This window comes from Trematomus bernacchii, unplaced genomic scaffold, assembly GCF_902827165.1.
Source record: "Trematomus bernacchii unplaced genomic scaffold, fTreBer1.1, whole genome shotgun sequence".
Taxonomy (NCBI): domain Eukaryota; kingdom Metazoa; phylum Chordata; class Actinopteri; order Perciformes; family Nototheniidae; genus Trematomus; species Trematomus bernacchii.
The window spans coordinates 281,677-305,279 of record NW_022987707.1 but is presented as its reverse complement, the minus strand read 5'-3'; the positions used below and the strand labels follow the sequence as shown (position 1 = coordinate 305,279).

At 41.4% G+C, this 23,603-nt stretch overlaps 1 pseudogene; it reads right to left on the bottom strand.

Moving 5' to 3' along the window:
* Window positions 1–4,047: 4,047 nt before the first annotated feature.
* On the bottom strand, window positions 4,048–21,868 carry LOC117490908 (annotated as a pseudogene).
* Window positions 21,869–23,603: the final 1,735 nt, after the last annotated feature.

Sequence of the window (23,603 nt, the reverse complement as noted above, 5' to 3'; positions counted from 1 at the left end):
AACAACCGCATCTGGCTTTTAGGGATGATAAGAAGGATGTTGGTGTGTGACACACAGAATCTCTAAGCCAGTGAATTTAAAAGTGAGAATAACATTCTTTTTCTAAGTGATTATCAAAACCCGTTCAAACAATACATGTTCACTAAAATACAGTGTAGAATCATATCTTTTTACTTCACTAGTCACGGTCGTAGCTGCGCCTAGTCTTAAAATGCGCGTCCACGTCAATACACGCAAAACCGTCATTGTTGCCAAGCAACACACGTCTACATAATTTAACACTCGAACTTCTCCATTCAAAGCCCCCGTTAGCGTAATCAGCAATCAGCGCCTGCAAGGTTGGGGAGAGCGTTTCTGTCTGATCCGTGCTGTAGTTGAGGGGAGATCTCCTCGATTAATTCAAAAAGGGCTTGTCTGCCGAAACGAAACCTCTCCATCAGCTCACTGAATAGATGTCCAGTGGGTTTGTTCGATCACGGACGACTCTTTCTCTTCTTAATGCCCTTTCATTGTTAAACATGTAAACAAGACGCACTGCCATGCTATGTTCCTTCTTGCCTGTTTTACGTTCCCATGGATACTAGTCTGTCTTTCCGATTTACGCCTGCTCCACACTAGGCGTAAAAGTTACACCCAGGCGCAACGCATACAGGGCTTAAGTGGTGCACTAGTCATAACTTTAGTTTGGTCTTAACCTTCGGTTCTACGTTGGACGTAGAGTTAAGCCCAGTCGTACGCCCAGCTGGTGCACTCCACTCCTGAAGATCTTTAACCCTTTGGAATCCTGGGATAATTTGGCTGTGTTCACATACTTTTGATTTGTCTTACTAAACCCCATTAAGAAATGTTTAGCATGTCAATATTTGGCATACATTTTTTTAAGACAACCTTAACTATATCAACTGATTCGTCATGTTCTCAAAGCACCGCTGAGATAAAGTCAACCTGCAGCTTGAAAATATCTAAAACCGTGGATTTTTGGATCTTCAAAGAGCCTGATTACCCCCCCTGTTGGTCAAAGTGTGTAAAACAGGCAGATTTGACATTTCAACAGTGTGCTCTATCTCATACCGAGTTCCCAATGAGTAAAGCCTTAGAATAACTCTAAACAACGAACATTAAATCATATTTTCATGTTAACAATATTGTGTTTATTCCAGTTTAATGATTGTGATTGAAAAGCCTAAGGAGGCTGGTAAACATTGCAAAGAGGGATTTGTATTCCTTAATTCGTAAACTTAACCATGTTGTAGCCTGAGAAAGGCTAAACCGTATCAAAGAATACATTTATTAACTACATTATCTAATTTAGCTGTAGCTATTATAAATTTAAAAAAAAAGTATTGACCAGTCGTTGAATCAGGGACCCTGCGGTTGATAGTCAACTGCTTTCCAGCTGAGCCACAGCCCACGCACTGAATCAACCTGAAAAAACGATATACTATTTATTCCTGTATTTATTCATTTCTTTATGTTTTTATTCCTACATCTATTTATGCTTTTATTTATTTATACTTACAGTATGACATGTTCCGACCTCTATATAAGTGAGGGTCTGAGCTCTCTTAATTCCATCGTGTCACCGGGCCCAGGTACAGGAGGGGTAATATCGTTCTTATTATCCATGGGTAAAATGAGTGTTGTGTTTCAACCGATCTGAATCGCTTCCTGAAGCAGTCACGTGGTATTGAGGGGCAGCGAGGCTTCGTTTGTCATCGATGACGTCACTGGCCCAAAACAATACAAGCCTCGATACAAGCTTCACAGAAAGCTTCTTTGTTTTATTAAATGTTTTGAACTTTGTGATATGGCACACAGATGTGATTTATACAGAAGTGAAAGAAGTGATGAGCTCTACAGTTCTACACTCATACGTCTGTACGGTGAAGCTGTTCTTTTTCATCTGTGTGCTTGTGTAAAGGGACTTTTTGTAGCCCTTTCCTGAATTACAGCGCAGTCATTGAATCTTTTTCTAGTTCAATATTAACTTCAATTGAGCAAAAGAAATACAAAATATTTTCAGAATCAGAATTCCTTTATTTGTCCAGAAAAGGGGAAATTCACAGAATTACAACAGCAGAAGTTTAGTGCAGAAAAAGTCTGTATATTAAAATATAACAAAGTAGGCAAACGTTATTAATATTAAAGAAACACAATAGCTAAAAACAAATAGTAAGTACACTATGGTTAAAAAAACTAGCAGTATACTTTTTAAACAAGCTGTCGATACAAAATTGTAGAAGTAACTGGTACTGTTTACAGATCCTAAATAAATTGAAAAGAAATAAAGCTTAAATTGCACGACATTTTTAAACCTATCAGTGAATTTGAACGATTAATTTGAATAATTTGACCATTCATGTGAACATGAACTGGAAGCACTTTACTGAATAGCAGAGGGGTTATTGATAATTAAAAAAACTCCAATATAAACGTAGTAGTATAAACTGTAGAAGTGTGGGAAGGGAAATTATTGAATATTTGTGTATTATAATTGTTCGGTGTTGCACTTTGTAGACGGTCCCTGCATTCAGATAGAAGTTGTGCAGCTCGGAGGACGGTGTGTATTGGCTTGTTTTGATAGAAAAGAGGGGTTATAGCTTGTTGTCTACCTTACTGTGGTTGTTCAGAGACGACGATTGTGTTTGAGTTATTGATCTGTCAATATCTTTCTAACTTAACCAACTAGGAAGACACTCATCCCGCCCCGTAAAGCTAGTCCTATGAATGAAGACTCTCAGAGGCCTGTCTCTACGACCTCTACTTGTTATCCCAATGATATTTCAAAACCTATAGCCCTTTCTCAATTCTAATGTTCCCCTCCTCGACTCCTCTCCTCGACTCCTTTCCTCGCGTCTTAGTCCCGCCCACAGGAGATGCGAGCGGAGGAGTCGAGGAGGTGAACCGAGGACAAACACAATGTAAACACCAGTCTTTAGTACATTAGAAATGTATGATGTTACTGCCAACGTTAGGCAGAGGTTAAGATCTGTACAGAGTGTCCACTTCATGGGGGAGCAGACGTGCCCCCTATCCTTTTCTGTAGTTCTGGCCAGAGAGATTTCATTTGTATTCAGAGTCCAGTACGTGTTTGTTTACCTGGCTCAGGGTTTGAGCCCTCATTCACACAGAGGCACTGGTTATGGGCTGCACTATTTCTACTATATTCTATTTTATTTTATTTACTTGTACTCTTTTATCTGTGTTATTGTGTTGTTCTGTGGGAGGAGCCTGTGACCTCAGATCTTCATTGTTATAACTAAACGGTAGCTATGCACACATGACAATAAAAGCCCTGAATCTTGCATCTGCGCCCACCACTGAGCCACAACTGGTTTCTGTCTCTTTCTTAAAGCAGCAAACAGAAAAGCTTTGTACACGACTGAGTGGCCAAAACACAAAGTACATCCACTTTTTAAAAATCTTTATTTTTAATGTATATTATTATTATGATTAGTTGTTATGTAATGTTTTACCATATTTATTCATACATTTGTCTTTTACACTTTAAAACGAAAAAAACACCGTAATATTTGTTTAAAAGTCTATTTAAATGTAAATGTAAAAGTCTATTTAAATGTATTTAATTTGTATTTTTATCACTATCTTTTTTTATTTAATTTTAATTGTTTTAATCTTAGTGTTTGTACTTTTGTATTTATTATTATTATTATTTATTTTTCTATAATTACAATTATTTGTATGTATTTTTATTTTTGTATTATTATTTCTTACTATTATAATTGTGATTATTTTGTATTTGTATTGTATTTTTTATGTATTTATTCGTCATACGGTTAAACTAAATAAATCTCTCTCCAAAAACAACTGCACAAAACAACAACAGAAAGACCCTATGTTGTTGTCTAAACTAAATGAAAGCTCAGAGAGCGCTCCCGTTTCAAAGAGGTTTCCTTTTCTTTAAATCTTATTTATTTGTCTGTATTTACATGTGTTTGATTTCTATCTGTATTTGTGTGTGAAGTGATGTTTGTAGCACTTTCCTGAATTACAGCCAAGATATTGAATCTGAAGCAAAAGCATATTTTCAGAATCAGAATTCCTTTATTCGTCCCAAAAAGTGGAAATCTACATTATTACATCAAAAGAAGTATAGTGCAGATAAAGTGAAAAGAGTAGACTGTATTTTAAAATATAACAAAGTAGGAAGACATTATTAATAATAAAGAAGCAGTAAAAACCCTCAGACTCAGGTTGGTACTAACTAACATCAGCTGTGATCCTGTACAGACTGAACTATCTGGGCAGCAGGGAGGACGTTTCTGGAACAGGAGGAGACTCTTCCTCCTACAGAGGACACAGAGACATTGAGGAACCAGACCAAACTGCAAACTCAGCATAGAGAGGTTCAGTGAATGTGGCTCTGAAGGTGTGGAGGTGGATCAGTCTGTTAAAGAAGACTCTGTAGAAGGAGAGAGAGCCAGCAGGAAGATCCACATACACTGCTACTCTACCAGAGGAGGAGGAGGAGGAGGAGGAGGAGGAGGAGGAGATGTGTGTTTCTCTGTTATTGTGATAGACAGAGTAACCACCATCAGAGCAGCTCAGACTCCAGGACTGATCATTCCATCCAAACAAACAGTCCTCACTGTCTCCTCTCCTGCTGATTCCTCTGTAAGTCACTGCTATAGTAACCCCTCCTCTCCACTCGACCTCCCAGTAACAGCGACCAGTCAGAGCTTCTCTGCACATCAGCTGTTCCCAGAAGTCAAACCTCTCTGGATGATCAGGATATGGCTGCTTCTCTCCCACATGTGTCACCTTCCTGTTGTTGTCAGACAGTTTGAGTTTTCTGTGTACTGTGTTTGTGTCGAGTGAGAGTTCAAAGGAATCTGATGAGAGAAACAGCAGCAGTTATTAATCTGTCAGCTGTTCATTTATTGACACTTTGATGATGAAGGTTACATTTGAAGATGGTGGCTGCTTTGAATCAAATTAAACCACACTCACACTTCCTCAGACCGGGTCTCAACCATCGGACTCCACCAGGCTCCATCCTGAAAGAAGAGGGGGGGGGGGGTCAGAGCAGCATGGAAACATGGACATTACATCACTCTCAAACCTTAAGCTATCTTTCATGCACAGAAGTTGTTTTTAAAAGAGGGAGGGGCCATTTTGTGCTTTAAAAATAGGAGAAGCACTTCAGACTCCATTCAGATACAGGAGCCAGTGTAGATCGTGTCCATCAGGAGTGGGATGGTCTCTGCTGTAGGTTTATGTTGTTGGATGGATTTTGTGAAACTTGCCGACTAAGTAAATGTCCCCCTGACTATATTGCCAAAATGATAAAAGCAGTTTTGGTCAGCAAATTAAAATGAGCATTAAAATCGAGATCAGAATCTAAAATGATAAAGATGTATTTCTTGTTGTCGTGTCTTCTCTGTAAACACAGAGCTGCTGCCTGAGTCTTATCCACTGACTTTAGTTCCCTTCAATGTTATTGTCTTGGCATACACACAGTGGAGGAAATAAGTATTTAATTCCCTGCAGATTGTGTAAGTTTGCCCACAAAGAAATGACCAGTCTGTAATTTTAATGGGAGGTTTATGTAAACAGTGAGAGAAAGAATATCAATAAGACAATCCAGAAATAGACATTATATAAAAGATAAAAATGTATTTGCATTTAACTGAGTGAAATAAGTATTTGATCCCCTTGCAGAACATGTGTTAGTTCTTGGTGGAGAAACCCTTGTTGGACACACAGAGGTCACACAGAGGTCAGACGCTTCTTGTAGTTGGTCTCCAGGTTTGTGAACATCTCAGGAAGGATTTTGGTCCACTCCTCTCTGAAGATCCTCTCCAAATCCTGAAGGTTTTGAGGCTGATGCCCAGTGGCGATCTGCTCATCTCTCATCGAAATAATATGCTACACAGGGGCGGACTGGCCATCTGTGTGTTCTGGAGAATCACAGAACGGCATTATTATTATTATTATTATGCCGCGTAAACCAATTATTTAAATGTGTTTAAACTGCATCATGTAAGTTGCGCTGACAGGTGAAAGAGGTCCAGACACTGCTGCGAGGCTCCCCCGCCCTCCTGTTGACAGTTCACAAGCTTCGAGCTCTTCACCCCCCCGTTGACAGTTCTCGATTGTCGGCACACTGATCACAATTATTTTTTGAATGGCACTTCATATCAAAAAGGTTGCCGACTCCTGGTGTAGTGTGTTACCAATAGCTTTCTTGGTGACTGTGGTCCCAACTGCTTTGAGATCATTAACAAGTTCCTTCGGTGTAGTTCTTGGCTGATCCCTCACCTTTCTCATGATCATCAATACCCCACGGGGAGAGATCTTGTGTGGAGCCCCCGACTGAGGGCCATTGATGCTCATTTTGTGTTTCTTCCATTTAGAAACACACACATTATTCTCCTGAATAATCGCACCAACAGTTGTCTCCTTCTCACCAAGCTGCTTTCTGGTGGTGTTGAAGCCGATCCCAGCCTTGTGCAGGTTTACAATCTTGTCCCTGAGGTCCTTAGACAGCTCTTTAGTCTCGTCCATGGTGGAGAGGTTGGAATCTGATTGATTGATTCTGTGGACAGGTGTCTTGAATACAGGTAACAAGTTGATATTAGGAGTACTTTTTTGAAGGAAGATGAATTATTTAACCGGTCTGTGGGAGCCAGAATCCTTGTTTGTTGATCAAATATAGCAAATACATTTTTATCTTTTATATAATGTAGATTTCTGGATTTTCTTTTTGATATTCTTACTCTCAATGTTTATATAAACCTACCATTAAAATGATAGACTGTTAATGTATTTGTGTTTGGGCAAACTTAAACAATCTGCAGGGGATCAAATACTTATTTCCTCCACTGTATATGTTTATAATACCTGAGGGCGTCCAGTCTCCAGAGTGGATCCTCCAGTCCAGCAGACAGCAGCTTCTCTCCTGAGTCTCCTGGATCATTGTAGCTCAGGTCCAGCTCTCTCAGATGGGAGGGGTTGGATCTCAGAGCTGAAGCCAGAGAAACACAGCCTTCCTCTGTGACCAGACAGCCTGACAGACTGAACACAAACAAGTTCAAACAAGAGTGAGTAAAAAAACAATAACAAATGTTATTGAAGCAGATGCAACAAAAGGTTATGAGTTTATCCATCATTAATGTAAATCACAATTTAACTGGCTATGAGTTTAACATGTTGAAGAATCCAGACCTGAGAGTCTCCAGAGTACAGTGTGGACTCTCCAATCCAGCAGACAGCAGCTTCACTCCTGAATCCTGCAGGTCGTTGTTACTCTGTATTAGTATATGTTGGTAGTGCGTGAGGCCATATGTACAGATATGTACATGGGACATGAAAACAGTGCATCTCATATTGACAAAAATAAACCTCGCTAACCGAGTTTTCCAAATCACTCTAAAAATAAGCCGTTGTGATACACGTGTAGACAACATCTGCAGAATCATAAATGATCATTACATTGGGGTCATTAAACCATTATTTCGCTAAGATAAAAAACATTAAAGTTTTGGATTTTAGTGTAATTCACAAATGTTCCACCAGATGGTGCCACACACACCCAGGGGGAAAAGATGATATATTAACCCAGAAATAAGTGGGTACATTAGTGTTTAAAGTCGGGGGAACTGTTTTAATTCAGGACCAGGGTGAAAAGATAACACATTTACCCAGGAATAATTGTCTGAATCATGGGTATATTAGTGTTTAAAGCCGTGGGAAATGTTTTAATTCAACAGGAGAGGGTAATTCAATTGTTACCCAGGGAACAGGGCTGCAAACATGGCTACATGAGTGTTAAAATGCTGTCAAACTAATTTAATTCAGTCACAATTGTCGTTTTTAGACGGTGTACATTGGACTCAATAAACATACAGAGTTGTGGACATAAATGTGTCAGTATAGACGGGATAATGTACATATTAATAATATTTAATTAGTTAACAGAATGACATTACAAGTATTTTAGATAATAAGCAGAGCTGTGCAGCTCTATTTATTGACCTTTCCAAAGCGTTTGATACCGTAGATCATCACATCTTAAAGCAGAGGCTACTCAGTATTGGCTTATCCAGCCATGCAGTGGGTAGTTTGTGAACTACCTCTCTGAAAGGTCCCAATGTGTTCACTTTGATGGGCTGTCTTCTGAGTGGTTAAACATTACTAATGGTGTTCCTCAAGGTTCTGTTTTAGGTCCACTTTTATTCTCCATCTACATCAATAGTTTAGGTGAAAATGTGGATGAAGCTACTTTGCATTTTCATGCGTATGATACCGTGATGTACTGTGCACGTCCCTCCATTAAGGAGGCTGTTGTTAAATTACAGGCTGTTTTTAACATTATTCAGACTCAGCTCTCTGAACTAAAGCTTCTTTTAAATGTTGAGAAAACCAAAGTAATGCTCTTTTCTAAAGCTAAAAAGACTCCAGAGACTGCTTTGGATATTGTTACTATGCAAGGACAAGTACTCCAAGTGGTTAGCTATTATAAATACCTTGGTATCTGGCTTGATGATTGTCTTACTTTTAAACTTCACGTCACTAATCTGCTTAAAAAGCTGAGGGTTAGATTAGGTTTCTTTTTCAGAAACAAGTCCTGTTTCTCTTTTGAAGCCAGAAAAAGGCTAGTCACTGTGACCTTTTGACCTGTGCTAGACTATGGTGATTTGATCTACATGAATGCACCTGCCCATTGCCTGGAAAGGTTAGATGCCGCCTATCACAGTGCTCTGAGATGTGTTACTAACTGTAAAGCACTTACTCATCACTGTACCCTGTATGCCAAGGCAGGTCTGCCTTCACTTACTGTACGGAGGCTCAGTCACTGGTACATGTTCATCTACAAAGCCATGCTGGGTAAACTACCTTCTTATATCTGCTCCTTGATCTCACGGAGAGTGGCAAGTAGCTATTGCCTGAGATCACAGGATGTGTTTTTATTACATGTGCCAAGTGCTAGGACTGTTTTAGGTGCTAAAGCTTTTATGTGCGCTGCTCCTCTGGCTTGGAACACCATGCAAAAAATATTGAAACTCAGCATTTTGATTCCCTTGCATCGTTTTAAAGCACGGCTGGATGACATGTTATTAGATACCTGTAAATGTAAATAGATGCTAATGTATACCCCTGTAATTATGTTGTGATGTCCTTTTTGTTTTCTGTTTGTTTTTATATGTGTAACTCAATGTACCGCAGGTCTCCCTTGTAAAAGAGATCGTTGATCTCAATGGGATTTTTAACCTGGATAAATAAAGGCTACAAACAAACAAACAAATGTACAATGAGCTAAAAACAGCAGAATCACTGCTGTTAGCAGGGTCTCAGAGACCCATAGACTCAGAGAGCCAGGGTACAGCACCTCGCTGTCTTACCCAGAAAACAGGGCTCTGATCAGGGCTAAAGTCATGTTATAAACTGGTGAATCTGTTTAAATGCAGGCAGCAGAGTCACTGCTTTTAGCAGGGTCTCAGAGAGCCAGAGACCCAGGGTACAGCACCTCGCTGTCTTACCCATAAAACAGGGCTCTGATCAGGGCTAAAGTATTGTTATAAACTGGTGAATCTGTTTAAATGCAGGAGACCTCCAGCACCCAGATATTCACACCCTCCAGAATCTCGTGCCCCTGGTAAGACTAACAAGGGGTGGATTTTGTGGTGGTCTACCGTCCGCCCTTAAGCATCCAACTGCGGACTAAACCCAGATATTCACACCCTCCAGAACCTCGTGCCCCTGGTAAGACTAACAAGGGGTGGATTTTGTGGTGGTCTACCGTCCGCCCTTAAGCATCCAACTGCGGACTCCTGACACTCAGACACTTTTCATATTTTTAGGTTACCAAGGGCACGCTTGTCTGGCAGTTATGCACATGGGGTTTTGTCCAAGGCAGTGTGCTTAAGTCAGGGGGCCCGGGGACTCAAGGTGCGCATGGCAGGCCGCCTATGAGCGGCCAAAATGTTTTAATTAACTCGTTATTGTCGTTTTTAGACAGTGTACATTGGACGACATAAACATACGGAGTTATGGACATAAACGTGTCAGTATAGACAGAACAATGTACATATTAATCATATTTAATTTATTAAATGTACAATAAACTAAAAAGAGCAGAATCACTGCTTTAAGCAGCATATCACACTTCCAGGCAGACATACACACACCCAGGGGGGGAAGAGAACACATTGACCCAGGAATAAGGGCTCAAAACGTGGGTAAAAGTGTGTTAACAAGTCGGGGAACATGTTTCAAATGACAGCAGACTGCTGCTTGTTTGCAGGCTGACACAGTTCACTTGTCTCACACACACACCCAGGGGGGAAAAGAGAACACATTGACCCATGAATAAGTGTCTGAATCATGGGCACATTAGTGTTTAAAGTCGGGTGAACTGTTTTAATTCAGGACCAGGGTGAAAAGATAACACATTTACCCCGCTAAAGTGTTCAAAACATGGGTATATTAGTGCTCAAACTCGATTAAACTGTTTTAATTGCGGAGGTTTTACGTTTTGGTTCACTCGTCTCACACACCCAGAGTGTTAACAACATTTTTTACAAATTTTATAAATTAGTCTAGAGCTCCATCTATTGTAATTTGAGTGTATTACACGTCTGTCCATGGAACGCGAGTTTTGCGCCATTTGAGTGGAGTAAACTGATATGCAGCTGGAGTAACATGTACATTGAGACGCATTGGGACATATCATCGTCACTTTCAATGTTAACCTTGTACATAGGAGGCACAATATGCTTACTCAGGTCCAGCTCTCTCAGACTAGAGGACTGGGAGCTGAGGACTGAGGACAGAGCTTCACAGCTTCTCTCTGACAGGTTACAGCCACTCAGTCTGAGGAGAAAATAATAAACAACAACAAAAAAACAATAACTTCAGGGTGTTCTTTTTCATTAATGACTGCCTTATCGCACATTATTCCTTATTCAAAATGTGCAACTCAATACTGCTTCACATCTGTGATGCCAATTTTCATGATATACTAGTCTCTTCTCCACACTGGCATTAATCATTGCTTTTCCAATCAAAAGTCTGAGTAACGGGATGAGTGTTTTACATCAACTGTATTTTATTAATGTTTAATACAAAAGAAGACTTTGCTTTTGGTTACCTGACTGATTTAAAAAGAGATAGAGAAAGTAGGAGATTGTAAATAAGCAGAATGAGAGAAAGAGAGAGAGAGAGCCGAAGTGAAGAATACAAACTGAGGGAGAAAGATAACAATTTAAAATAATTTAAGATAAAATAAGAATCCTGACCTGAGAGTCTCCAGAGTACAGTGTGGACTCTCCAGTCCAGCAGACAGCAGCTTAACCCCTGAATCCTGCAGGTCGTTGTTACTCAGGTCCAGATCTCTCAGACTAGAGGACTGGGAGCTGAGGACTGAGGACAGAGCTTCACAGCTTCTCTCTGACAGTTTACAGCCACTCAGTCTGAAGGGACACAAATATAAATAAAAGCCTCTCCATTCATCCTTTGCATTAATAAAATAATCAAACATAATTATCATAAAACCACATATAGGAGAAACAATGTGTCACCTTTGGTCTGTTGCATTAATAACGTAATTCCCTAAACGCAATTATTTGAACTGATCGAGATCATTTTGCATGAAGTTGAATTTAAAGCAAATGTACAAACAATTTGCTAAAATGAATGCATATGGTGTGTCTTCCTAGGCCAGGGGTCACCAACCTTTTTTAGGGTGAGGGCTACTATTAAAAAATAAAACAAGTCGGGGGCTACTTTTACTCCTCTTTTCTTTTCTTTTTTTGAAGTGTATATATTTAGCACATTTTAACATTATTATATGCTGACCTTTAACCTTTGTGTGCTGTTTGGGTCTGTGGGACCTGTTTTCAGTGTTTACTAAAAGAACATGTATGCAATTTAATTATTTTAACCTGCTTTATTTGGGGGTGGACGGGCCTCACCTCCTCTAGGGGGGTCCACACCTCCTCCAGGGGGGACCTCACCTCCTCTAGGGGGGTCCTCACCTCCTCCAGGGGGGACCTCACATCCTCTAGGGGGGACCTCACCTCCTCTAGGGGGGACCTCACCTCCTCTAGGGGGGTCGGGGGGCATGCACCCCCGGGAAGATTATTTTTAATGTTGAAGTGAAATGCATCAATCTGGTGCACTTTGCAACATGAATTGATGGACAGCTCTCAACACTCAGATGAAAGGGAGCTGTATACTTTTCAATAATCCAAACATCTTTAGAATATGATCACAACCAATAACAAATCATTTAAACTTGTTTATTCTTATCTTATGTTACCGAGTTAGCATTCTTTCTTTCTATTTATGCTTATTTTACTAATCACTCCCCTTTCAAACTGTTTTTTGTTTTTTTTACTGTCCTATAGTACACATTGGAATGATTTCTTACTTTATCTATATTAAATAGATAAAGGTATTCTCTCCCTAGCTCTCTCGCTCGCTCTCTCTCTCTCCCTCTGTCTCTCTCGCTCACAGAGGCTGTGTGCTCCTCCGTGGCGATGACGGCTTGCGTTAAAAAATAATAATAAACATATTTGTAAAGTGGGGGGGACACAAACGGGATTTCAAAAAGAGCGGGGGACATTTCCCCCCTGTCCCAGGTGGAAATTACGCCATGCGTGTGTGTGCGTCAAGTGCAATAAATATATATGCAAGTTGCAACACACACACAGTAACACTCTGTCCTATGTGGCACCTCCCCGCTGATTTTCCTTCTGGCAGAATGTACACAACACATCAGCCCCATTGAACAGCCTATCATGCCAGCCTATACAACACATGTGGCCCACATTGCTTTTCTTCCCGACTGCAACGCTGGTCCCGCAAATCAAGCAAAAACGTGATTGGTTGATATTCATTGTGGGGGTGGGGGGAGGAGGGGTGTTATATAGAGTTGTAGTAATTAGATAGAGTTCGCTATGATTTAGGTTTCGTTTATGCATAGGGTAGATAATTTTAATTACATTTCCTTTTTTGTTTTGTGTATTTTATACATTTTGGATTTCCTTGGCGAGCTATTTTTAGAATATGCACCGTGTTGGCTACCCCTGTCCTAGGCTAAATAGAACTACTGTAAAGTATGCTTAAAAATGTTACAAAGCGTTTAAAAATTGGACAAAACAACTGGGTAAAAAATACTATTTGAGTACGGTAAATGTAGAAAACTCTTCAAAACAAAAACACACAAAATGAATGTATGCCCCCACTTCAGTTCCTCTGGTTCTCTAGTTCCTGGAGCTTTATGGTCAAAAAGGGGCTAATAAAATCTGAAATCCAGATCATCCAGTATTCATACATGTTATTTCAGCTCATGCTTTTACTAAAGCGACTAACATACACTGCAATACCATGTCTCGAAGAGCAATTTGCGGTTAAGTATCATGCCCAAGAACATTTCAAGATGTTAACTGTAGGGAGTGGGGATCGAATCATGAACCCTCCCATTGGTATATGCCTATTTCCTCGATGGGCACTAGCAGCCCAATATACATCTATTTTACATTACATCATGTCACTTGTTAGACGCTTTTATCCAAAGCGACTTACATACTCAATACTGTGGGCAATCCCCACAGGAGCAATTTAGGGTGAAGTGTCTCAGGGACACAACAACATGCTGCCTGCAGTGGGGTTTGAACCTGTGACCCCCTGATCCGAACACCAACGCACCAGTCCACTGCACCACACGCCGCCTCCGTGTATATATATTTAAAAGGTAGCTTAATAACTTTGATGAATCCTGACCTGAGAGTCTCCAGAGTACAGTGTGGACTCTCCAGTCCAACAGACAGTAGCTTCACTCCTGAATCCTGCAGGTTGTTGTTACTCAGGTCCAGCTCTCTCAGACTAGAGGACTGGGAGCTGAGGACTGAGGACAGAGCTACACAGCTTCTCTCTGACAGGTTACAGCTACTCAGTCTGAGGAGAAAATAATAAGCAACAACAACAACAAAACAATAACTTCATGGTGTTCTTGTTCATTAATGACTGTCTTATCGCACAGTATTCCTTATTACAAATGTACAACAGTTTACTGCTTAACGTCTGTAGGGCCAATTTTTATGATATACTGTAGTCTCTTCTCCACGATGGCATTAATCATTGCTTTTCCAATCAAGCGTCTGATTAACAGGATGAGTGTTTTACATCAACTGTTATTTATTAATGTTTAATATAAAAGAACATTTTGCTTTTTGCTACCTAATTGGTTTAAAAAGAGATAGAGAAAGAAGGAGATTGTAAACGAGCAGAATGAGAGAAAGAGAGAGAGAGCAGTTGTGAAGAATACAGAGTGAAAAAGATAACAATTTAAAATAATTTAAGAAAAAATAACTAATCTGACCTGAGAGTCTCCAGAGTACAGTGTGGACTCTCCAGTCCAGCAGACAGCAGCTTCACTCCTGAATCCTGCAGGTTGTTGTTACTCAGGTCCAGCTCTCTCAGACTAGAGGACTGGGAGCTGAGGACTGAGGACAGAGCTTCACAGCTTCTCTCTGACAGGTTACAGCCACTCAGTCTGATAAAGGAAAGAAATGTAATATGTTAAAATAATGAGCAGAATATGTATGTCATGATATATGAATGCAACTCTGAACTTACAGAGCTTTGTTGGAGGCTTTGACCACTGGCAGCAGCCTCAGAAGAGCCTCCTCTGAAGCAGAGTATTTATTCAGGTCAAACACGTCCAGATCTTCTCCTGATGACAGTAAGATGAAGACCAGAGCTGACCACTGAGCAGGAGACAGATTATCTGTGGAGAGACTTCCTGAACTCAGGGAGTGTTGGATCTGCTCCACTAGAGAACGATCATTCAGTTCATTCAGACAGTGGAACAGGTTGATGCTTCTCTCTGGAGACAGATCCTCATCCATCTTCTTCTTGATGTACTGGACTGTTTTCTTGTTGGTCTCTGAGCTACTTCCTGTCTGAGTAAGCAGGCTTGGTAGGAGAGTCTGATTGGTCTGCAGTGAAAGACCAAGGAGGAACCGGAGGAACAAGTCCAGGTGTCCGTTTGGACTCTGTAAGGCCTGGTCCACAGCACTCTGGTATAGATGTGTGAGTCGAGGTTTTGCTCTGAAGACTTTAGGCAGCCTGGAGGGTGCTGGTTCTTCTGCCAGCAGGTTGACTCCAGAGGTGATGAAGGTCAGATGGACATGAAGAGCAGCCAGAAACTCCTGAACGCTCAGATGGACGAAGCAGAACACCTTGTCCTGGTACAGTCCTCTCTCCTCTCTAAAGACCTGTGTGAACACTCCTGAGTACACTGAGGCTGCTCTGATATCGATGCCACACTCTGTCAGGTCGGATTCATAGAAGATCAGGTTGCCTTTCTGCAGCTGCTCAAAAGCCAGTTTTCCCAGAGACTCGATCATCTTCCTGCTCTCTGGACTCCAGTGGTGATCTATCTCAGCTCCTCCATCATACTTGATGTTCTTCACTTTGGACTGAACCACCAGGAAGTGGATGTACATCTCAGTCAGGGTCTTGGGGCAGCTCTCCTCCCTCTCTGGTTTTCAACACCTCCTCCAGAACTGTAGCAGAGATCCAGCAGAAGACTGGGATGTGGCACATGATGTGGAGGCTTCGTGAGGTCTTGATGTGGGAGATGATGGTGCTGGCCTGCTCCTGATCTCTGAATCTCTTCCTGAAGTACTCCTCCTTCTGTGGGTCAGTGAACCCTCGGACCTCTGTCACCATGTCCACACACTCAGGAGGGATCTGATTGGCTGCTGCAGGTCGTGTGGTTATCCAGAGGCGAGCAGAGGTAAGCAGCTTCCCCCTGATGAGGTTTGTCAGCAGCACATCCACTGAGGTGGACTCTGTGACGTCAGTCAGGATCTCAGTGTTGTGGAAGTCCAGAGGAAGTCGACACTCATCCAGTCCGTCAAAGATGAACACAACCGGGAACTGATCAAACCTGCAGATTCCTGCGTCTCTGGTTTCAGAGAAGAAGTGATGAACAAGTTCCACCAAGCTGTACTTGTTCTCTCTCACCACATTCAGCTCTCTGAAGGTGAATGGAAATATGAACTGGATGTCCTGGTTGGCTTTGCCTTCAGCCCAGTCCAGAGTGAACTTCTGTGTTAAGACTGTTTTCCCAATGCCAGCCACGCCCTTTGTCATCACTGCTCTGATTGGTGCATCTCTTCCAGGTGAGGCTTTAAAGAGGTCTTCTCGTCTGATGGTTGTTTCTGGTCTGTCTGGTTTCCTGGATGCTCTTTCAATCTGTCTGACCTCATGTTCATCATTGACCTCTGCAGACCCCCCCTCTGTGATGTAGAGCTCTGTGTAGATCTGTTTCAGAAGGGTTGGGTTTCCTGCTTTAGCAATGCCCTCAAACACACACTGGAACCTCTCCTTCAGGTTAGACTTAAGTTTACGCTGACACACTCCAGAACGACTTCCTGAATGAACACACAACAAAGCAGATCAATGATTCAAAGGAAATCTTAAAGACTGAGGATCTGAACATACTTTGCTCCATCTCTTGAGACATTAGTCAACATTTATCCAGCTTGTTAAATCTTTATAGAAACCCTCTTACTGCTCTGCAGAGGCTCAGCCAGCTCCTCCTGCTTCATGCTCCTCAGGAAGTGCAGTGAGATGTTCAGAAATGCCTCTCTGATGCTCCTCCTCTGCTCTTCATCCTCACTGTCCAACACCTCCTCATCCTCCCTCTGACTCTCTAAGAATTCTGGGTAATCTGAACTCAGAGCCTTCTGGATCTTCTTCAGCTCGTTCTTCACAAAAGTGATGATGTTCTCCTCCAGCAGCTGGAACAGAATACATGAACAACACAATTAAACTAAAGGCACCAAACATCAGATCCATGTTGGACAGACTGACAATCCACTGATCTAAAAAGTGCATCATGGAGTTGACTGTGAGCAGAACAGATGTAAAGTAGTTGTAGAACATGTACAGACCATAAATATGGAGTCCAGCTGTGTCTGATGCTGCTGGGCAGACTGACCTCTGGGAACCTCTGAGCTCTGCTGGTCCTCTCTGTGAGGAATCATGAAGAAATAACTCACATTATCTCTCTGATATGCTTCAGTGGTGATGGAAATGTGGATCAGGTGCATGTGTGAGCAACAGGAGAAAGGTTCAATTGGATTTGTCTTGGACTCGCACGGAGTACCGACTTTAGCAGCAGTAGAAGTTATTGGCAATTTCTTTTTTAAACTAAAACCTCAAAATAACATTTTATAGACACATTCATTGCTATAACGGTTAAAGGGAAGTAATATCTCTCATCCTTGACTATCAGCAACACTAAACACTAAGAAGTGCCACGCACCAAAATGAAAGTAATCAGTGATTGTAATCTTTGTTTAAGGTTTAACAATTACATTAATTTAATTTGATCAATGAGCCGTTTAATTGTTTAATAGAGCACCAGGTGAAGAGCAAAACACAACAAAGCAATTACACATTTTAGAAATGAGAAGCAAAAACTGCTGCAAATACAGGGAAACATTGACCTCCAACTGACGAGGAACCATGGCAAACACACAGGTATGTATTCACACAGAGATAATCATAACCGGGAGTCCACACAGTTGAGTTACTCTCCCTTTGGACGCAAACTGCAGGATTACAAAACTCCAGCTTTACTAATGTTCATCAGGAAAGAAATGAATGTTAAACTCAGATGAGAAACACTGAAGGTAAACAAGACCCTTCTTTCTTTATTAAAATAAACCTTCATCTGATTCAGAAACAGGTTTATTGCCAAGTTGGTTCACACATACGAGGAGTTTGTCACGGTGTTTATGGTGCATGAAGAGCCACACTTTCTTTGCTGGGTCAATAAAACCTGAAACCAGAGCAGCAGGTACCCTGAAGGGGGTTATCAACTTTCAATCCTCACCTTTGACCAACAGAGTGTTGTCCATCTTTGAAGCAAATAGGTTTCCACATAGACCAGTCACTCTTCATGGACACACAGCTGGGTTCAGGTTCCTCCAGCCTCCTCCTGAAACATGAGAAAGAAACAGTTAGGAATCTGGACCGTCACAATGGTCTTAAATACTATTCATATTATCATGGGTTTAATAAACAGGGACCATGCATATAAATACATTAATCTCAAAGAAGGGATGATTTATGCCAGATTAAGATCATTTCTATCTGCAGTCCTTAGACAGGTACGCACATAATGATCATCAAACACTTAAAATATCTCCTAGTCTCCATCACACTAACACTTATACAGGCAGATCAGAGCTCAGAGCACCATATAACAACATGATAATACTTTATAATCAGATCAAGTCTGACATGCTTCTGGCATCCCAGCAGCTCCATTAGCAACGTCAACGAGGACAAATATCAAGACAAGAAACAAGGAAACAGATATTTACCATAACAACACAGTCACTGAAGACACCATGTTCATCTGACCTGGGATTTAACTCATTACATATTCATGGTTGGGGTCAGAGATAATGTGGTTGGCCCGCCTCTAAAGGTTGTGATGGTAGGCTGATTCAGAGAGGCTCTCAAATGTTGACCTACGACCTTTGAGCAGATTCTGTGAAAGGCTGGTGGAGCAGTTTTGATTTTAAAGAGGTGGACAAACACCTGTACTGTATTACAGAACTGTAAATAAAACGAAAATGTATCTACTCTCTGCTCTCTATTATTTGTTCTGTCCTATTGCAGATATATTCTATGTGGTCTTTCTAGAACAGAAGAGGGTCTGTCAGGACACCCACATATTTATAAGAAAGTACCTGCGTGATTTTCTCAGAGACAATAGGGACATATTTAACCTGTTTCATCAGAATACTTGGTAATCCTGTACGACCTGTGGAACCTACTTGAGCAGGTCTCCCTTGAAAAAGAGATCAGTGATCTCAATGGGATACACCTGGATAAATAAAGGTTTGAAATGACCTCTTTGTTTGTTTGTAGCCATTATTTATCCAGGTAAAAAATCCCATTGCGATCAACGATCTCTTTTACAAGGGAGACCTGCCGCACATTGGTTACACATGTAACAGAAAACAAAAAGGACACATACAACATAATGACAGGGGTACAAATTACAAACGTATTCACAAAGACAGGTACCAGGAGTATCAAATACCAATTCATCAATCTGTGCTTTAAAATGATGCAGGGGAACCAAAATGCTCATTTTCAATATGTTTTGCACAGTGGTCCATGCCATTCCAAAAGTTGTTGTGCCTAAAACAGTCCTAGCACTTGGTACATGTAATAAAAACACATCCTGGGATCTCAGGCAATGGCTACTTGCGACTCTCTGTGAGATCAGTGAGCAGATATAAGGTGGTAGTTTACCCAACATGGCTTTATAGATAAACATGTACCAGTGACTGAGCCTCCGTACAGTTAGTGAAGGCAGACCTGCCCTGGCATACAGGGTACAGTGATGAGTAAGTGCTTTACAGTTAGTAACAAATCTCAGTGCACTGTGATACGCAGCATTTAACTTGATCAGGTAATGGGCAGGTGCATTCATATAGATCAGATCAGTATAGTCCAGCACAGGTAAAAAGGTCACAGAGACTTTTCCTGGCCTCAAATGAGAAACAGGACTTGTTTCTGAAAAAGAAACCTAGCTTCACTCTCAGCTTTCTAAGCAGATTATTGACCTGAAGTTTAAAAGAGAGTCAATCATCAAGCCAGATACCAAGGTATTTATAACAGGTAACCACTTTGAGTACTTGTCCTTGCGTAGTAACAATATCCAAAGTTGTCTCCGGTGTCTTTTTGGCTTTTGAAAATAGCATTACCTTAGTTTTAATGGAGTAAATGTATTTAATATATATAGTATATAGAAGTAATATATTCATTCTCAAGCATTACGGTCCGAACCTGAACCATAATGATGGAACATAACTTTAGTTTGCGGAAAAATTGAGCTGTATTTATTGTTTAAATATTGCTTTAAATATGCTACCTGCAATGGTATAGAAGGCTTCTTTTATTGAGCCAGTCTGACACGTTAAACCTTAGTCCCTCCCTCAGCTTCAATAAGAAGTCTTTGTTCTAACAACATGTTTTCTACTGCTGCTGATATAATGAAGTCACATGATTTCCACTTACTCTGTCTCTGAAGGGCGGCCTTTAAAATATGTTGGTTCATCTATAGACCGGTCACTCTTCATGGACAAACAGCTGGGTCCAGGTCCAGGTCCAGGTCCAGGTCCAGGTCCAGGTCCATGCTGCTGCTCTGGGCTTCAACACAACACACACACAGAGCTTTGAGTGTGAATAATGCCTGCTGAGCTCTGGAGAAGAGGACAGTCAGTGGTCTTCATCTCACCTCTGAGCTTTGGTGAGGCGTTCAGGGTCCCCACTCAGAGCAGGTTCAGTGTCCTCACAGGGATTCATAGCAGAGCTCACACCTTCACACACACACAACCACCTGCTGGAGAATCACACATGATCTCATCAGGACACAGAGCTCACACACCTCAAAACTAAACACACTCATGAGACAGTTTCCATGTTGTTGGCTCTTTGAGCTGCAGCGTCTTAAAGACCCTCTCAATGCTCTGTGGTCTTCAGGACGGTTTGAAGACTTCAGGAATATCCTTCATGTGGATTATACTTGGTCTTTCTATGCAGATCTCTTCTATTGGACGGACTGTGAAGAGCTCAGCAAGCCTTCAAATCTTCCTCTGTTTTAGAGGTTCATACATTTTAAACAGCCAACAGGAAACTTCGGAGTTCAGAGCAGAAGATTTGGAGGGTAAAAAATAAAGATGGAGAAAATAAAGTTATTGATTATTTAAAAAAGAACAAGAAATTGATGTTCTCTATTATTCTTGTTCCTTTAATAATTGTAACAATAGTGGTTTGTGATAAAAAGAAGAGGCTGCTTGTTGTCCTGAGTCTGTGGGAAACCAGAAACCAGCTGTAGTTCCTCAGAGTGACCACTGGAGGTCCTCCCTTTACCTGTTTCCTGTTAAACTCCTCCTCCTCCTCCTCCTCCTCCTCCTCCTCCTCCTCCGCCTCCTCTTCCATATTTGAGCTTCCCGACTGAATTGAACACACCTTTTTTTAGACTTGAGATTAATTTTTTTACAGTGAACACTAAGAAACAACATGTATTTTTCTCAGCTGGTGTTTAACACAGAACACCTGAAGAGAAGACTACAATAGAGAAAGAGTCCCAGTTTCATCAGAAACTAAAACCTTAATGTGCTCTGTGAAAACAGAGAAACTTTAGAAATATGTTGAAAGCCTGTCAGCTAAAGTAGTGAAACAGTTCCCGTTAAATTACAGTTTATAGAATATATTCGAATGCCATCAGACACAGATATTGTCTGTAAGTACATTTTGTAACTTTACACATAGTACAAGTACACTTCTTCATTATCAGGACACATGTAACAAGGTGAGAATACTGCATTAAGACGTTTGAATGTCACTGTTTAGACTTTAGATCAGAGTTCCTGAGGGGGGGGTCAGGAGGGCGTGTTGATCGACCAATGAAACGCAGCCAGAGTTTCTCAGGTGTTTCAGGAACAAAGGCCCAGGTGAGCTCTCTGATGGCTGCTGGGTCCTAGTGCCTGCCTGCTTCCTCCCCCTCCACATCAGTAGCCGTCCTGACAGACTGACCCCCATCAGCCTGAACTCCTCTTCCTCCTCACAGGGAACTCTTTAAACTAACCTGCACTCTCTGCTCACACAGCTAGGAGGCCATCTTGTTTCCCAGCTTTAAACAATCACACGTTCATCAACTCAAGTGTTTCTGCGACAACAACAATCAACAACGTCAACCAATCACAGCTCCACTTACTGAACTGTTAGCCGTGAGCTTCATCAGTAGCAGCCTCGTCTGAGCTTCATCAACTTCAGTGTCCATCAGATGAAGTGAAGTGAAGGCGCTTCCTATCCTGCGTCTGAGTGGTGTGTGTGTGTGTGTGTGTGTGTGTGTGTGTGTGTGTGTGTGTGTGTGTGTGTGAGTGTGTGTGTGTGTGTGTGTGTGTGTGTGTGTGTGTGTGTGTGTGTGTGTCACTGACTGTGTGTCACTGACTGTGAAACTGTTGATTTAGCAGCTTTTTGATCAAAAGTGCAGCAGCAGCTGCAGACTGTGGTCAGACTGACGATGAGGAGGAGGGATTCATCATCACTTCTTTATGGCTTTTAATTTGTTTTTGAGGAACTGAATCATTTTCCATCAGCTTTTTTAGTCTGACGTCAATAACTTCACATTTCAGAGGCTAGAGGGAAACGTAATAATAATTAAAGCTGCAAGCAGCGCTGAGTGGGTCTTCGACGCTCCGCAGGCTGTTGTCCGCACGTCGACGTGTCACGCAGGTGTTTTTTGCAAACGTGGGAAGTTTCAGGGTGATCGGACAATGTCTTTAGGAGTTACAGCAGTATCATAAACATTGTGTTTCATGGCAACGAAATTTGATGACACCCCATAATACGCCTAAATGTGTTGAGGGCTGCATCGTTATCAAACCTGTGAAGTTTTGGGACGTTTGGAGTATGTTCAATGGAGTTATGAGAAAACCGTGTTTCATGGCGAGCATTGTGTTACCATGGCAACGGCATTTGAGGAAAACTCACTATTGTCATATTGAGGTGTTGAGGGCCGGACCATTAACTGTCATCTGAAGTCTGGTGTCGTTTGGACGATTTTCCATTCAGTTACAGTTACATCGTGTTTTTTGGCGAGGGATGCATTGCCATGGAAACGGCATATGGTAAGATCTCAGATTTCATGTAGAGCTGTTGAGGCATTGACCGGTGATATACAACTGAAGATTGGGGGACGAACGGACCGTGTCCATTGGAGTTACAGCGACATCGTGTTTTATGGCGAGGGATGCGTTGCCATGGTAACGCCACATTATGTAACAACAGATTTGACGTAGAGCTGTTCAAGGCCGCAGTGTTAACCATCATGTGAAGTTTGGTGGCGTTCTGAGCATGTCAGTTGGTGTTATGACATCATCGCATTCCATGGTGAGGGATCGCCTAGCATCGAGCGAACGCGAACTTTGGCACCAAATCACGGCTATGCCGTGCGAAAGAAAAAAAGTTCTGTGATATCGTTTTGTCGTCCATGTCTCGACGAATTTGGAGTCGTACGGATAAAGTCCCTAGGAGGAGTTTGTTAAAGTACGGAGGACGCCAAATTAAAAAAGGCCAACTTCCTGAACGTTTTGTGTATACCCCTCCAAGTATGTTCGTCTCCGCACCCTATATATACGTAGCGAGTTTCGTTCGTTTACATGAAAGTTAAAGTGGGGGGAGTTTCCGTCAAAAACGGAAGTGGGCGTGGCTTGCGCAATTTTTTGCGTAAAGTTCCGGAACCAATTACACATCGCAATTTTCACCACTTCTGACGCACGTGCAACATTTGGTGAGTTTTCACATATGTTGCGGGGATCCAAAGTGCGCGCAATGTTTTAAAGTAATAATAATAAATAATCCTTCCAATATCAATAATGTGCGTTTTGTGTGTGTTTCGCAGAATAAGTCACAAAATGGGAAAACTGGAAATCTAACTGAGCATTAAATAACATAAATATTACAGATGTTAAAAAAATTACTTTTCTATCTCATCTTAAACGTTTGTTGCTGTTTTAATCAACCTATACAAT